At 38.7% G+C, this 12,006-nt stretch overlaps 1 long non-coding RNA gene across 1 annotated transcript; it reads right to left on the bottom strand.

Moving 5' to 3' along the window:
* Nucleotides 1–220: 220 nt before the first annotated feature.
* On the bottom strand, nt 221–3,341 carry LOC129603786 (uncharacterized). Its single transcript, XR_008694007.1, has 2 exons — nt 782–3,341; nt 221–464 (listed from the first exon to the last, which is right to left on the bottom strand). It is a non-coding gene; the product is annotated as an uncharacterized LOC129603786 (long non-coding RNA).
* Nucleotides 3,342–12,006: the final 8,665 nt, after the last annotated feature.

The raw sequence follows: 12,006 nt of genomic DNA, 5'->3' as shown, positions 1-12,006 counted from the left end.
AAAATTATAATAATTTTTTTTCCCTAATATTATATTTTAGATGTTTTCAGCCAAATAGTCGTTTTAGAAATATTATCATCTCTAGTCCTAATTATGTTTTCTTTTATGTTTTAGTCTAGTAGGGGATGCTTTAGAATTAATTGTTATTTGCCTTACTTTCCCTAAACCAAATGATCAGAGCCAAGTAAACCCCGAATACCTGAAACCAATTTCAAACCCGTTTTCTTTTCTTTTTTTTTCTTCGATAAGTCGCGACAAAACGGAATCTCTCTCACCGGGCCGAGTAGAGGTTGGATTTTGTGTTCGTTGGATCTCGTCAGAGGCGATCCAGACGGGTGAGCAGTCCTCCCACTCAGAACAGCTGTAGAGGTTTGGAGGCTGAGCGACCCTAGTCCTCAGGACTATCGTCCCTGGTCACACCGTCCAGACGACCTGCATCGGATCCTGTTCGTAGACGCCAATTTCTGTGGTGGAAATTTTCCATAAAGAAGTAGATGAGAGAGTTGTCCTTTTGTGCAATTTATTGAAATAATAAAGAAAATAAAAATAATGGGGAAAGCAAATAAAAAGCATGGATGTTGATCGTGCACATCAACAAACCAAAAACCAGCTGGGGAGATCAGTGCACACACCACGAAGGTGTGATGCAAAGAGCCCACAACCCTTAAGTTGTCTCTGCCTTTTAACCCCTTTCTCTGGCTCTGGTGGAATGTCTCTTTGCAGCAATTGAATTGTTTTTGCCACCTTATCTCGCTGTGAGTGAGAATGTTTGCTTTCTCACTTCTGCATCGTCATGTCTTGTTATCCAAAGGAAGGAACACCGAGCTTCCAAGACAAGATGCATTCGCTTTACCAGCCTTGGGTCTGGTGGGGAGTCAGATAGGATGGAGCCAGAGTCCGGGTGTAAAAGACAAACATATATCATAAATTATTAGTCAGTCAAATGGAACATCAGATGTTTAGACTTGATGTACGACAGGGCACAAGAGATTAGATGTTTGTGTAAGAATGTTCAGTATTGCACCTAACCAGCACATGACGAGTGTGTTGGATAAGAAATAGCACAAAGGCAAAATTTTTCCATTACAACATGCAGACCTAAACTCTCAGGAAGTGGGTAAGTTATGTAATAAAAGGCGGTCACATAAAGGTTAGGTCAAAGGTCATCCTAAAGTGATTTTACTCTGATTCACTATTGAAATACAACTTAGTATATTCACATATTACTGTTAGAGTACATACTCCACGAGGATTTGCATTTAAAGCTACTTAAAATTGAATTTAAAGCTACTTTATAGCTATTTTATACTCCTATGAATTCAGATGGGCCTCAGGCAGCTGTTCTTACCTTACACATACAACACCTCAATTATATTCATTTATAGTTGTTAAGTTCTATTTTACACACTGATATACTTTTTAAGTCAAGTCATATTAGGAACATTATACTGCATGTTGCGGGGAGAACAAACTCCGCACAGAAAGGCACCCGGGCCGCGTCTGAGAATCGATGGTGCCACCCACCACACCACCATGCCGCCCTAGTTTATATCATTAATTACTTATTAATTTTTATTTATGTCAATTTTATAAATTATGTTGCTCCTGTACCTCTATGTTTAGAGACAGAATGTAAATATATCTGGACAAGAGTTTACAAGAAAGGCTTGGATTTCCATGGATTTATAGTTTATAGGCTATTAACAATTTTCTATTTTCCACTACAACAGGAACAATGAGAAGCCCGAATCTGAGTTTCCTGACCAGGCTGCTCTGCAAATGGCCTCCGCAGTCAACTCTCACTGGTAGGTTTACTGCATTAAACTGACTTTTATATAATCGTAAGTAAGTGTGTAATTATGGTGGCCTAGTTCCTTTTCACAAAGGTAGGTCTGTAAGCTACTGGGAGCTACTGGGAGCTGCAGCACAGACGGCCTGGGGGGATGATGACAGGTTTGCAGCTTGAGCCCTCCAGCTCGACACAGCATCGAACTTTTGAAGTGGACCTTCTAAATTACATGACATGATATCACAAATGCGAGTGAGGTGTCAACACGTCATGTGACATGATGAGGTCTTTGATTTAACAAAATGACAAACAAGACTCATTAATGTTGTAAAAAACAGTTGCAGAAGCACCTAAAAACAGTATTATTAACACCTGACTCTCAAACATATTTGCCATATCAATGCTACTAATATATTATTATCCACTGAGAAACAGAATTACACACCTTTGATTAAATAACTTTTATTTGAGAATAATATGGAATGTGATCCTGAACAACCATGTATCAGTGAATATTATCAAACATTCACTGATACAGTGCTTTGATGTAGTTCTAGCAGATGTCAATGTTCTGACCATATCAAAGTCTCTAAGTGTTTCACAAAGCTTCACTTTTACTACACTGCACATCTTACAGTATATGGTTTACAACAATTGGCGAATATGACTAACACATGGTACAGTACAAGGAAAGTGTGCACGACCTGGATCTTCTGGAAGGCAACAAGGCAGAAACAAGGCAGGTCTGTCTCCATAGTTCTTATGGTATGTCACAAGGGCAGGCACAGGTAAATTAGTAAAAATTAGCTAATGACCAGATGATTGGGACAGATGGGAAATTAGAAAATGGGCTTGACATGAGAGAGAGAGAGAGAGAGAGAGAGAATGACTGGCAGGGCAACACAGGGATCCTGACATGATTGAGCTGATCAGTAGTCAAAAGCATCAGCAGTGCAAGTTCTATCACTTTGACATGCTTGTCATGGAAGGTAGGAACAGGTTCACTAATGGTAGCTGGACAGCTCATGTCTAATTAAAGCTGATTAAAAATGGCCCAGTACAGTATACAGTATAGTGTATAGAAACAAAGGAAACAACTACTGTATGTCCGTGATCAGTATGAATATTTATCCATCCACAGTTTGATTACAGCAAGTTTATTCTTTGGTTACAGTGAGTGTGGCAGGAAATGACATCTATGTGTTTACAATATGAATAGAGATGAAATTGTACAATAAGTAAGTACTGGATGAGAAACACATTGCTTGACTGTTATTATAGTTTCATCGCTTTCATTATTGAACTGCAGAAAATGAATCGTATGAAGCAGATCCAAAACCACATCATGATGTAAACCAAAATAACCATTTTAGGAATATGTCACAAAAACCTATGTTCTCAGAGCACCTTTAAATTTTATAGGTTGACCATTTTCACATATGAGTATAATCTTTGCATTGCGAGTTAAACTGGTGTAGACACATTTAGGATGTTTACTCTTGCTGCTAACAAATGTGCAGTCAACAATTGAAAATTTGTTTGCGCTTGTATTTTCTGATGAATTTCAGCACAGGTCTCACCGTTCACTTTATTACTTCGTTGAAAAACAGAACAACAATGTTACAACACACACTGCCCCTATTGGTGAAATTACAGTATTTCAACACTCCCACTTAATTTCACAATATTTAGGACTTTAAAAAATTCTGAATCCTTCTCTTTTTCACAAGCTACTCTCCCTTTTTCAAAAGACAATAATAACTTAAATTCCAGACATCTGTCTTTAACCTCAATCTGTATTCAGTAACCCTGAGAAGGTTATTAGTGGGAGAGCTGAACAGCTCTCACACTATTGATATCTTCGCTCTTTATTATTAGTGGGAGAGCTGAACAGCTCTCACACTATTGAGATCTTCGCTCTTTATTATTATTATTCTTATTATTTCGCCCCGTTTTTCGGTCGCTATCTACTTCTCAACGCTTCATCGTAGAATCATCGTTCAATGTTCTAAACGTGCGTCATCGTTAGACGATGCAGGCTATTACTTTTCACGTTTTCAGCTTTTTAACTTTTAACGTTATTCAACGTTTTCCGTCGTTTTTTTATAATGGTCGTCTATGGGAATCATCGTTCAACTTTCTGTCAACTTCCCTCTTTTCATCAGCGTCTATCATCGTCTTACTTTGGCGTAGAAACGTCATTTCAACGTCAAAAGCGTCTATCATCTTTCAACGTTCTCCGTGTAAATCAGCGTCCTCGTATCTTTTATAGTTTTCGACTTGTGAGCGTTTAAATATCGTGTGGTTTTTGTTAAATTTTCAGCTTTTCCATTAGTGTGTATTGGGTCAGTTAGAGTGCGTGATGTCACAGCTACAGTGAGAAGGTGCGCTTTTTTAAGACAGAACTTCTGTCTCTAACTCGTCACTACAGCCACAATTTTTACTCTATCAACATAATTACTTCACTAAATCGTAGTCATACTTGTCTTCTTTCTAATGATGTGTCTGGATATACCCTCAGACCTATACTTTAGTCGCTATCAACCTCAAAGCGCAGAGACATCCTGAAATTCTCCGATAGACTCTAATGATAATTTTCGGCAGACGTCTGGGGAGAAAAACAGAGGAGACATATTTTGAAATTGCCACTGTGGCTACAAGCTTTTATCCTCAAATATAAAATTCACACCATTTGCTCATTGAAGCCTTGGGACTCGTAAAATGAAATAATTTTTGTGATAACTATCATGGTTTAGCTGGAACAAGCCTGTTTATACAGGGTGAAACTCTGCTTTTACAGAGCAGAGTGAGCCTGATTTTCCCGCCTTTCGTCTCCATGGCGACGGCGCAGCTGCAGATTTCACTGACAGGTCAAACTGCTGATGCTCAGTGTAGACAGCAGTTCCATGCTTATTACTGATTACTCAACTACACTATTGGATTGTGTAGTAATTAAGCACACACTTCCTCTAAATCCTTTCAAAATTAAAGCACCAAGCCAAATAATTAGCTTTAATAGCAATATTTCAACTTTTAGATGGGTAATTATGACTATTTAAAGATAGATTAACAGTTTAGTAATTACCCACACGTGCTTCCTCTACATCCTTTCAAAATAAAAGCACCAATGCCAATTATTAGCTTTAACTGCACTGTTTTTGCCTTTGAATGGGTAATTATGATTATTTAAAGACTAATTGACAGTTACGCTATTACCCCCACACATTTCCTCTAAATCCTTTCAAAATAAAAGCACCAATTACAATTTTTTACTTTTAATGATCGATTAGAAAGTTTGTGGTTCTAAATACTAACCAATCGTTAATAAGACTACTTTAGAGTTCAGTAAATAGCCACTCAAACTTATTAGGGTGCTTTTATTCTGAAAGGGCTAAATCTAAATCTTTTGCTTTAATAGGGCTATTCTTGCTATTGAATGATAAATTATGACTATCTAATGACTATTTTATAGTTTAGTAATCGCCCACACACAACCTCTAAATCCTTTCAATATAAAAGCACCAATGTAATTTATTACCTTAAATGGCAAGATTTTTGTTTCTGACTGGTAAATTTCTACTAGTTATTAAAATATTACACAGTTAGGTAATTATTTACAAATACTTTCTTCAAATCAAAAAGATAGTCAGCTTATTTATGATTGTCAACAATGCACATTGGTCAACCTTTTAATCTTTGACATCTTTTAACCGTGGTCAACTTTTGAATCATTGTCATCTCTTTAATATTGTCATAGTATGACCTTGGTCATCTTTTTAATCATCATCTTTTTAATCGCCATCTTTTGTCATCGTTTTAATCTTTGTCAACGTTTTCTCGTTTTCATCGTTTTCATCGTTTTGCCGTAGTCAACTTTTTGACGTCAGCAGCTTAATCAGCGTTTGTCATCGTTGCGGCAGCAGATCAGCTCTCCCACGTAATTTCTCGAGAAATTACTTTTTCTAGTTATTCTTATTATTTCGCCCCGTTTTTCGGTCGCTATCTACTTCTCAACGCTTCGTCGTAGAATCGCCGTTCAACTTTCTAAACGTGTGTCGTCTTTAGGGGATGGGGGCTATTACTTTTCACATTTTCAGCTTTTCAACTTTTAACGTTATTCAACGTTTTTCGTCGTTTTTTTATAATGGTCGTCTATGGGAATCATCGTTCAACTTTTTGTCAACTTGCCTCTTTTCGTCAGCTTCTGTCATCGTCATACTTTGGCGTAGAAACGTTATTTCAACGTCAAAAGCGTCTATCATCTTTCAGCGTTCTCCGTGTAAATCAGCGTCCTCGTATCTTTTATAGTTTTCGACTTGTGAGCGTTTAAATATGGTGTGGTTTTTGTTAAATTTTCAGCTTTTCCATTAGTGTGTATTGGGTCAGTTAGAGTGCGTGATGTCACAGCTACAGTGAGAAGGTGCGCTTTTTTAAGACAGAACTTCTGTCTCTAACTCGTCACTACAGCCACAATTTTTACTCTATCAACATAATTACTTCACTAAATCGTAGTCATACTTGTCTTCTTTCTAATGATGTGTCTGGATATACCCTCAGACCTATACTTTAGTCGCTATCAACCTCAAAGCGCAGAGAGATCCCGAAATTCTCCCATAGACTCTAATGATAATTTTCGGCAGACGTCTGGGGAGAAAAACAGAGGAGACATATTTTGAAATTGCCACTGTGGCTACAAGCTTTTATCCTCAAACATAAAATTCACACCATTTGCTCATTGAAGCCTTGGGACTCGTAAAATGAAATAATTTTTGTGATAACTATCATGGTTTAGCTGGAACAAGCCTGTTTATACAGGGTGAAACTCTGCTTTTACAGAGCAGAGTGAGCCTGATTTTCCCGCCTTTCGTCTCCATGGCGACGGCGCAGCTGCAGATTTCACTGACAGGTCAAACTGCTGATGCTCAGTGTAGACAGCAGTTCCATGCTTATTACTGATTACTCAACTACACTATTGGATTGTGTAGTAATTAAGCACACACTTCCTCTAAATCCTTTCAAAATAAAAGCACCAAGCCAAATAATTAGCTTTAATAGCAATATTTCAACTTTTAGATGGGTAATTATGACTATTTAAAGATAGATTAACAGTTTAGTAATTACCCACACGTGCTTCCTCTACATCCTTTCAAAATAAAAGCACCAATGCCAATTATTAGCTTTAACTGCACTGTTTTTGCCTTTGAATGGGTAATTAAAGACTAATTGACAGTTACGCTATTACCCCCACACATTTCCTCTAAATCCTTTCAAAATAAAAGCACCAATTACAATTTATTACCTTTAATGGCAAGATTGATTAAAAAAAATTGTGGTTCTGAATACTTACCAATCGTTAATGGGACTACTTTAGAGTTCAGTAAATAGCCACTCAAACTTATTAGGGTGCTTTTATTCTGAAAGGGCTAAATCTAAATCTTTTGCTTTAATAGGGCTATTCTTGCTATTGAATGATAAATTATGACTATCTAATGACTATTTTATAGTTTAGTAATCGCCCACACACAACCTCTAAATCCTTTCAAAATAAAAGCACCAATGTCATTTATTACCTAAATGGCAAGATTTTTGTTTCTGACTGGTAAATTTCTACTAGTTATTAAAATATTACACAGTTAGGTAATTATTTACAAATACTTTCTTCAAATCAAAAAGATAGTCAGCTTATTTATGATTATCAACAATGCACATTGGTCAACCTTTTAATCTTTGACATCTTTTAACCGTGGTCAACTTTTGAATCATTGTCATCTCTTTAATATTCTCATAGTATGACCTTGGTCATCTTTTTAATCATCATCTTTTTAATCGTCATCTTTTGTCATCGTTTTAATCTTTGTCAACGTTTTCTCGTTTTCATCGTTTTCATCGTTTTGCCGTAGTCAACTTTTTGACGTCAGCAGCTTAATCAGCGTTTGTCATCGTTGCGGCAGCAGATCAGCTCTCCCACGTAATTTCTCGAGAAATTACTTTTTCTAGTTTCCTTTCCTTTTTTACATTTCTTATCTATATAATGATTTTTACTGAATATGAAAACATCTTTATATGATCAGGTTGTATTCAGCATTCACCTGTCAAAAAAAAAAATTCTGTTCTCACATGAAACAAAGTCCAATCTGTCCTCTGAGAATTTCAAACCTCTGTTTGGTCAATGGTTTGGTCAGAATGTCTGCTTTCATATCCTGTGTTGGACAGTATTGTAGTTTCATTTGTCCATTTTGCACACATTCACGTATGTAGTGATATCGAATGTCTATGTGTTTAGTCCTCGAGTGATCCACCGGATTTTTTGCGATTGCAATGGCACTTTGGTTGTCTTCCAGGATCACTGTCGGTGTATCCTCCATTCCAAAATCACCTAGTAAACGTCTCAGCCAAACTCCTTCTTGAGCAGCTTGACTAAGTGCAACATACTCAGCTTCTGCCGTTGATAATGCAACTGTCGCCTGTTTCTTGCTCAGCCAGCTCACCGCTCCTCCACTCAGTAGAAACATGTTGCCTGTTGTTGAGCGTCGGTCATCTTGGTCACCAGCCCAGTCTGCATCTGAAAATCCAACTAAGGATCCAGACTCTGACCGCTCATATTTCAAGGCAAGATTCACTGTCCCTTTCAAGTAGCGAAATATCCTCTTCACAGCAGTCAGATGAGCAGTATTGGGATCTGCATTGAATTTTGATACAGCATTCACAGCTTGAGCTATGTCTGGTCGTGTAGCTATTGACGCATACAACAGACTTCCTACCATCGACTGATAGTTCTGTTGGTGTACTGGTTTACTAACACCATCATTCTTCTTGAGTTTCACACTGGTGTCAGCAGGAGTTGCTACAGGATTAGCATTTTCCATCCCTTATTTCTTAAGCATGGCTTCAATATAGTTTTTTTTTGATGTAGGAAGACACAGTTCTTCTCTTTGCTTTGGACCACAGAGATGCCCAGGATGTAGGACAACTCACCCATGTCTTTCATCTTGTAGCGCTTCTTGAGCGCTGCTTTCAGTTCGTTCATGCTTTCAGTCGACTCTGTTATCAGAATGAGATCATCCACGTAAACTGCAAGTATCTCAAGCTCATGTCTTGATCTCACAAACACACAGGGATCTGATGTGCTCTGTTTGAAACCGAGTTCCATCATGAACTCTGTGAAGGCTTTGCTCCAGCAACGAGGAGATTGCTTCAGTCCATAGATTGATTTTTTTAGTTTGCACACCAGTTTTTCCTGTCCTGGTTGGATGTATCCCTCTGGTTGCTCCATATAGATTTCTTCTTCCAAATGCCCATTTAGAAATGCAGTTACAACATCCATCTGATGTACATGCAGATTGTTTTGATTTGCAAAAGCTAGTAGTACACGAATGGAGCTGAAACGCACCACTGGTGAAAATGTCTCATCACAGTCAGTACCATACAACTGTGAGTAGCCTTTGGCAACAAGTCTACACTTGTATCTCTCCACTTGTCCATCACTATGATGCTTGACTTTGAACACCCATCTTGAACCTACAGCTTTTCTATCTTTTGGTAAATCCACTAGATCCCATGTCTCATTTTCTAGCAGCGACTCATATTCCAGATCAGCTGCTTCCTGCCATTCCTTTGCATTAGGACTTTTCAGAGCTTCTGTCATTGTGAGTGGCTCTGTCACACAACACATATTTGCATGATGATCAACAACGACTGTTTCAGCAAACTCGTCGTATCCAAATCGCTTTGGAGCCTTTCTTATTCTGTCGCTTCTTCTGACTGTGTCGTCAGCAGTGACTTCATGTGTTTCATTCTCATTTGTGTCCACAGTTACCTCATTCTCAAGATGAGACTCTTCTGCTTTCTGTTTCCAGTCAAAGTTTGTTTCATTGAAAACAACATCCCGGCGGATTAAAATCCTCCTTTTCTCTTCATCATATAGACGATAACCCTTAGTGTTGCTTGCATAGCCTAAAAAACGTAGCTTCATAGCCTTCTTGTCCAGTTTCTGTCTCTTCTCACCTGGAATATGTGCATAAGCAATGCATCCAAAAACCCTCATGTGACTCATGTCAGGTTTTTTTTCACACCATCTCTCATAGGGTGTCTTTTGCTTCAGTACAGATGTAGGCAGTCTGTTCTGAATGTAAGCTGCTGTGGCTACAGCTTCTGCCCAGTACATTTTTGGCAACTTAGCATGTGACAGCATACTTCTAGCTGCTTCAACTAATGTCCTGTTTTTTCTCTCTGCAACACCATTTTGCTGTGGTGAGTGAGGTACAGTCACTTCATGTTGGATGCCTTGACCTTTCAAATATTCTTGAAACTCTCTTGATGTGTACTCACCCCCATTGTCTGTTCTGAGTCTTTTAACAGCTTGTCCACACTCATTTGTGAATGTTCTTTCAAATTCTTTGAATGTGTTTAACACCTCTTTCTTGTGTTTCAGGAAATACACTTTGCAGCATCTAGAGTAATCGTCAATAAAAGTCACAAAATATTTAGCTCCACCAATAGATTCAGTCTGCATGGGACCACAGACATCACTATGAATTAGCTGCATTCTGTGTTTGGAACGAATTCCTCCAATTGACTTGTATGGCTGTTTAGACAGTTTACCTTCCACACATGCCTCACAGAAAGAAACATCTGTTTCTGTGGAGAAGTCCACTCCGTTCACCAGATCTTTCAGTTCTTTAAGCTTGGTAGAGTGACCCAACCACTGGTGTCATAAGCTGGTTGCTAGTGATGCACTATGACAAACAGGTACGTCCTTCTTCACATCCAGCTGATAAAGTCCATCAGCTCTTTGTGTTCCCATTCCTTGGAGGGTTCCATTTCTTCCACGTATGTAACAGTGAGACTTTCTGAACTGCACTGTGTTGCCTTTCCTGATAGCTGCTCCCACTGAAAATAAATTCCCTGACAGCTTTGGAACATACAACACATCATACATTGTGGCACTTTTTGCATCACTTGTTTTGAAAGTCATGTTCAACTTTACGTTTCCCATTCCTAGGGCATCAACCACCCTGCCATCACCTACTGTAGCTTCACAGACTGTGCTTCCGTGAACTCTTGGTAATTTTGAAGAATGTTCTTATCAAATGTCATGTGCTTTGATGCTCCTGAATCTATCAACCATTTAACCTGTTGTGGTGAGTCAGTTGGATTTGCCTCTTTGCTGACAAAGGCACTTCCACCTTCTGCATCTTCACACATCATGCTTTTAGCCTTATGAGTTTTCCTTTTTGCTTTATATTTCAAACTTGGACAGTCCCGTTTAATGTGACCTTCTTTTCCACATTTGTAACACCGCCACGTGGTTGGTCTTTCTGCTCCTCCTGTCCTGGAGTTGTCTGGGACAGTTCCCCAACACTGAGATGACATCGCTGATGAACCACCTGAAGTAGCTCCACTGTAACTTTCATGTGCATTAACCCGCTTTTGCTCTTCATTTATTAAAGTTTGTTGAACAAACTGCAGCGTCAGATTGTCCATCTTAGTTTCTAATGCAGTGACAATGGTAGCATAACTAGGTGGCAAACTACCCAAAAGTGTTACGATCTGATCTTCTTCTTTAATATCAGCTCCTATTGCCGATAGCTGATCAGTCAATTCCTTCATTTGCTTTAGATGCTCAGTTAATTGACATCCTTCCTTGATTTCACATCTAAAATATTTTTTCTTAAGGAACAGTTTATTCGCCAATGTATCTCTCTCAAAATGGCCTTTAAGCGTAGTCCACGCTTCTTTGGGAGTCTGGCAGCTTGTTACCAGGTACAGCTGGGGTGTACTCACGTTCAGCACTAACATGGAGAATGCTTTCTCTCTCCGTTTACTAAACTCCGCTTGTGCTTGTGTGTTAGCATCCGCGGCTAGCGTCTCCGTCTCCGTTAGCATGCCCCACAGACCTTTAGCCTTCAACAAGTGCTCAATCTGAAACTTCCATGTCGCCCAATTTTCCGGTCCGCTCAGCTTGTCTATAAACAGCTTATCTTCCATTGTGAAAACTCACAACGCTGTTTAATCCACAAAATACCGTGAAAACAGCCTTTTTAGCGTCCTCTGGGCCTATAACCTGATGAATTTCAGCACAGGTCTCACCGTTCACTTTATTACTTCTTCGTTGAAAAACAGAACAACAACGTTACAACACACACTGCCCCTATTGGTGAAATTACAGTATTTCAACATTTCCCCATTAGGCTTGCTGCAGACCTGGTTGATTGGGT

Source organism: Betta splendens, chromosome 2, assembly GCF_900634795.4.
Source record: "Betta splendens chromosome 2, fBetSpl5.4, whole genome shotgun sequence".
In the NCBI taxonomy this organism is placed as follows: Eukaryota; Metazoa; Chordata; class Actinopteri; order Anabantiformes; family Osphronemidae; genus Betta; species Betta splendens.
This window is presented reverse-complemented; position numbering and strand designations above follow the sequence as displayed.